Source organism: Borostomias antarcticus (genome assembly GCF_949987555.1).
Source record: "Borostomias antarcticus genome assembly, chromosome: 1".
Lineage (NCBI taxonomy): Eukaryota > Metazoa > Chordata > Actinopteri > Stomiiformes > Stomiidae > Borostomias > Borostomias antarcticus.
The window spans coordinates 44,573,740-44,580,107 of record NC_140234.1 but is presented as its reverse complement, the minus strand read 5'-3'; positions in this window follow the sequence as shown (position 1 = coordinate 44,580,107).

Below are 6,368 nucleotides of genomic sequence, written 5' to 3'. Positions count from 1 at the left end.
CAAACTTGGAAAAGTAATATCTTCAGGAGCGACATATGGCCCCTTTCTCATAGGGCTGCTTTTTCAATATAGTGTGGCTCCGGGAAAAAAAAAAAAAGAACAAACGAAACATTTCAGGGCAAAGGTAACCCTGCTTGAAAGAAACTATTTTATTGTTGGCTGTTGTTTCCAAGGCAACAGCACCTTTTCTGCTTCTCTTTTTGGTTATGTTGTTAATGACGGTCCAAACTACACAGACTGTAGGCTACGTTGTACACACACTTACACGCACGCGCACACACACACACACACACACACACACACACACATACCTCTGTTTTGTGTTTCTCACACTGTAATTAAACTGTACATTAAAGCCTGTATGTCGGTCGACGTGTCAGTACCTTGTTACTCTATGAAAGACTGTGTGTTGCCGGGGGTGAAACAGCTGCTAACACAGACACAAAGACTTCTCAATGTTTCAGATGAGACGAGGGGAGGGGAGCAGACAGGAGACGAGGAAGAAAGTGCTGCGTTCCAAATTAGACAAAGTCTCTCCAGGATGCTGTGAGCAATAATCATTCATTGTTTATTCATGCATGGAGAGAGCAAAGTTCACAGCAGGTTAGAATCAGCTCTGCTCCCCTCCTACAGTATGAAGCAATAACTCATGAGAGGATGTGGTATATGGCCAATATACCACAGGCTGCGCTGCGGTCATAGGCACGGTTGTGCTCCGCAAGGCGCAGCCGAGTCATCATATTGGCCATATACCACAACCCTCGAGTGAGTTATTGCTTTTATACATCGTTTACATCATGGGTAAACATTCATGGGATAAATACCTATTAAATACACAATTTCAGTGCCTTAATATTGATTATAATGAACGCCAAGAATGGTAGTTCCTAAAACTATCAGGTTGCTAAGGAGTTTCAAAGCGACAAACAATGAGCCCTCGCAACCAAAACTAAGGCCTTGTTTACACGTAGCCGGGGATCTGGGAAAACTGTGATATTTATCTGCGTTCGTACCTGTCGTTTACACGTAAGCGGAGGTTTTAACCCACTGAAAACGAATGTTTTAAAAACTCCGGCCAAAGTGGAGATTTAGGAAAACTCTGTTTTTTCGTTTGCATGTAAACAGAGGAAGACGAAGATTTACGTCATGTATGCGACAGAAAATGCATTGCGTCAGGTGTGTAACCTTTGTTTACAGTTTGTTTGCTCCTCTGACGTGCTCTAATAATCATGGATGCTAAAGCGATGTTCGTTTTATGTTGGTGTAAAGTCTGGTGGTGTGTTTGCATTTGCAAATACAAATGTTTTATTATGATAACGTGTCTTCGTGCTTCTCGTTACACTGCGGCCTACAGGCGTAGAGTGGTCTTGGTGCCGTATTTATGCGGTTGGCGGCATTCGTGGGCACGATTTTATTTTTTAAAACGGAGAGGGGGAAATATACGTTTATGTAAATACCCGTGTATGTGTAAACGAAGCCTAATACTCCTGACCGACCTAGCCATGAACGAAGCATAGCCTACCTTTGCTGTGCAACTGCGAGTTGCAAAAGTGGTGACGATAAACCAGAGTGGTAGGCTGGGCGGATAGATCAACTCAAAATTGAACGTTTCCATTTTTCTTGAGGAGAAACTGTAACGTAACCAACAGACGGTTACGCAATGGAACTACCGTTTTGACAGGCAGTAATAATTGCTGCAGTACCTCACATAGAACGGTAAAGAGGCTTTGCCCATGGTATATTGTGAATATACAATGGCTCTTAACTAATCAGATTGTAAGGTCAGAACTACCCGTTGTATAATGCTCATTTACTAACCATACTTCGTTACAAAATCACATCTGGTTATCTGGTTTCAACAGCATCCCTCTTTTCATCAAAAGCTTTAGGGTCAAAATGTCTCTCAGTTCTCTCAGTTTAACATTGTCCATTATACACAATATATATTATACCGTTATACAGTTTTAAATATACGACGGAAGCTCTCCAATTTCCACCACAGATGCAAAAGGTCATTGAAGCAAGTGTGCGAGGGGGGAAAGGTACAGGACAAGACGGATGATGAGCAGAGAGGGATGAGGGAGAAGGAAAACGAGGGAGGAACAAAAGCACGGGAGGTAACAGAATGGGAGACTGGGGGAGGAGGGAAGATGGAAGAGGAGAAAAGAGTGGAGAGAAGAGGAGAGGGAGAAGGAGAGAAGAAGAGAGGAGAGAGGGATCGGGTGATAGAGATGGAAAGAGGGATAAAGAGAGAGTCCCCAGAGTAGAATAGCTCCGATTGAGGTCTGCGTTTCTGTCACATGAGACGAATCCTAATCACTCCGTCTGCCCCATCACCACGGATATGCATGGCTCATCGGCAATTGAGAAATGGCGACAGAGAGAGAGAGAGAGATATGATCAATGATAAGCATGTCGCTCGCTGTCACAGAGGTGTACTGTAGGGTCGGTAGGTACATTGCAGTTCTAGCTTTTATGAGACATTAGAGGAAGACATTCTTGAATCAGTACATACATACACCTGACACATACACACACACACGATACACACCGAGACACTCCCTCACAGATCTGTCACTTGTAGATAACCCTTCTACCTGCGGGCCACTGAGTCTCCCATCTCTCCGTCTCTCTGTGGCGGGCACACCAACATCACCTCTTCATCACCTCAGCTCCATCTGAGTGCCTGAACGCCACCCAGAGGGTCACCGTGACAATGCCCAGATGATGTAACAATGGGACAGCCAGGATGGGAAGGTGGGACCTGTGATAGAGACAGCCAGGATGGGAAGATGGGACCTGTGATAGAGACAGCCAGGATGGGAAGGGGGAGATGGGAAGGCGTGGAGGAGAGAGAAGTCCACAGACTTCAGAAATATACTCATCTAGTCAACGACGTATCTCTGTTGATCTAGCTCTTTTTTTCCATTTTGGTGAAATTGTGCTGTAGTTTGTCATGAACGTTTAGAGCTGAAGCAATTTTATTTCTTATCATTTTATGTGTGTGGGTTGTGTGCGTGTGTAAGTGTGTTTGTGTGTGTGTGTGTGTGTGTGTAAGTGTGTTTGTGTGTGTGTGTGCACGTGCGTGCGTGCATGTGCGTGTAATCTCCATTTGCCTAACCCTCTTTTAACCTCCCAGCCACTGTCATTATGACATAAGTCCATTTCAGTGTATCTCAGCTGCTAAAAAGACATTATGGAAGTGAATGGTTCTTCCAAGGGATTACTCAGCACAGTGGGATACTCTCAGTAAGTACATTAAAGATGGAGAGAGGAGAGGAGAGAGAGAGGGGAGGGGAGGAGAGAGGGAGAGAGATAGAGCAAGCAAGAAAGAGGGAGAGAGAGCAGGATGTGACCAATGGAGGTGAATGTTAATGTAAGACAGCTGCATTTTCTAACTACATTTAAGAAAAATAAGGATGCAAGAGACACATTTTCGTACACATTTTGTACATTTGAAGCTTCACTGATGATGGGATTCAAGAACCTCCCAGATGAAGCCAATCCTGACATTTTATTTGGAGTGAGTGGAGTTTTTCACACTTCACCTAACGTGGCAGCCTGTGACCAGAAGCGTCATGCCTATAGAACTTGAGGGGGCACGCGCATCCTCAGATTTGGTTTTTTTTTGTGGGGGTTTTTTACATTTCTGTTATTGTTTGTTTACCATTACATTTTACAATGCGGAGCTATGATTATTTTCTCTACTGACCTGAATGTATTATTTTAATTATGTAATAGACCACCTCCAAAAGCCACCATAACCTCTTTCAAAAAGCCAAACACCCTCTTTCCCGGTGGATTTGGTTTCTTTCAAATTAACACTGGACCTGGAAGCCCCCCCCTCGCCTCGTCTCAGATAAACACGTTTTCATGGTCTGCTTGCATACATTTAGATTAAGGTTGTCCTTAACTGATGAACAGGTCCTCCAAATATGAGGCTATTCAGTATATCAGATTCAATATACTTCATACTTCAGTATACAGTATATCATTCGGACCAATGCCAAGTGAGTAAAAAAAAGCAGATTTGTTTTCCCTTACTTTTATTTTGAAAGTCCTTGAAAGAACGCTACTGGTAATTTTAATTTCACAACGCTTCACTGGCTGTGTCCTGATTTTAAACTGCAAAAATGCACAAAAAAACACTACAATTTTCCCTCGCACGCTTCGCTTTCTCGTGCCCCCTCGGTTTTTGCATGACGCCCCTGCCTGTGACTGTGTGAGAGACAGTGGCTAACTCCAGTTACGTGCTCAGTGTCTACCATTCTATTAAAAATGTGTGTTTCTGCTATTTCTACTCCAAAAAATAATTATCTACTGTACACAGAACTACTGGCACTCGCTCCATGGTGGAACATCTGGGTATGGGAGCTGAATGTGCGGCAACCCACGCACGCACGCACACACACACACACACACACACACACACAAGCTGATTAAAATGTTAATGTGGTTTACTTTTTAAACAATGTTTGCACCGTCCATGCTTTGGGAATATTGTTTTTCTTTTCATGACAATAAAGCTTCTGATCTGAATTGAGAGAAGGAGAAGGAAAGAGAGAGAGCGAGAGAGAGGGGGTAGCAAAAGAAACAGGTTTCTGACTAGTTAATCATGACATACTGTACAGATGTACCTCTGATGCTGCTGTGCGACTCAAATTCCCCACTATGAGTCAGAGAGGGTAATTGCCTGCTTAGCGTGCATGTTCTCTCTTTCTCATCTGTTTCTCTCTCTCTCTCTCTCTCTCTCTCTCTCTCTCTCTCTCTCTTTCTACTTCAACTCCTGTTCAATTTTCGGAGTGGTTATGTAATGCGCGTTATGAGATGCGCATAAAAACATGAAACGTAAAGTGACGTAAATAAAAATCAACAACTTGCTTATAACCTTTGGCAAAGTAGATGTGTAAGTGTCTGCCCCTTTCCAGGAGCCATCTTGCAGTTGAGAGGCAAGCCAAGTTTGCTCGAACAACAAAGCATTCAGGCGTCCACACACCACAGTTTGGAAACTGCAATTGAAGTAAGTAAGTAAGTAAGCAGAGCCACTGTGTCTGTCCATCTGGACACATTAATTATTCCAAGCAGTCAAGACAGAGGAGTCAGGTAGGACTGTGGTAGATTTAAATTATTCAGCGGGATTGGCTTAAACTCTTCTGTTTTGGTTGGATGGGAGACAGTTCTGGCATTCAGGGCTCCAACAACAACAATGACAACGAAATGAGAATGACCTCCAAGTTAATGTCAATGCCATTTTATTTACAGGTGCATCTCAGAAAATTAGAATATTGTGGAACGTTTATTATTTTCCGTAATTTAATTTGAAAAGTGAAATTTCCATATATTATAGATTCATTACACATGTAGTTAAATATTTCAAGGCTGATTGCCTCCATGCCATGCTTCACGTTGGTGCAGTAATTTATGCAAAAGAGCCCCCACCAAATATTGAGTGTATAAATGAACATACTGAACATACTGTACAATCATAAAGATCTAGAATAAATTAAAGTGTCATGCAACTATGAGATGCAACTATAGCACCTTTCATACAAATCTATGTAGTGCATAATGCTTCCCCTAAAAGGAGATGGATAAAAACATAAATCATACAATACAGTGAGAACAGGTTTAAAAGAAACAATAAAAGTAAAATTAAAAGATAGTGTAAAATAGAATGAAAACTATAAAATAATGTAAATTAAGAGCACTAAGATATTAAAACCAAGTAAAACTACATGGTAAAAGCAATGTTACAAAGGTGTGTTTCAAGATCTCGCTTAAAAATGACCACAGTCTCAGACATTCTCAGGTCCTCTGGCAGGGTGTTCCAAAGACTGGGGACATACGAACTAAAAGCTGCCTCCCCATGCCTCTTAGTCCTGGATCTAGGGACCATTAAAAGCTCAGTGCCAGCAGACCTGAGGGACCTACTGGGTGTATATAATAAAAGCATACTGTATCTGATATGTATTTAGGTGCTTTATTATGTAATGACTTATAGACTAATAAAATAATCTTAAAATCTATTCTAAAACTGACAGGTAACCAGTGCAGTGATTTAAAAAAGGGTTTGATGTGTGCCTTCCTTCTGGACTTAGTGAGGACACGTGCTGCAGCATTTTGTACTATTTGAAGTTGGCTAATAGCTTTCTTTGGTAGACCAGATAGGAGAGTGTTACAGTAATCCAACCGGCTACTAGCTGATAAAAGCATGTTTTAGTCTTTCAATGTCGGCCTGGGAGAGAAAAGGTTTCACCTTAGCAATTTTTCTCAAGTGATCAAAAGATGTCCTTTTCACATTCTTACTATGGGCCTCAAAATTAAGATCTGAATGAAACATGACACCTAGGTTTCTGACTTGGCATTTG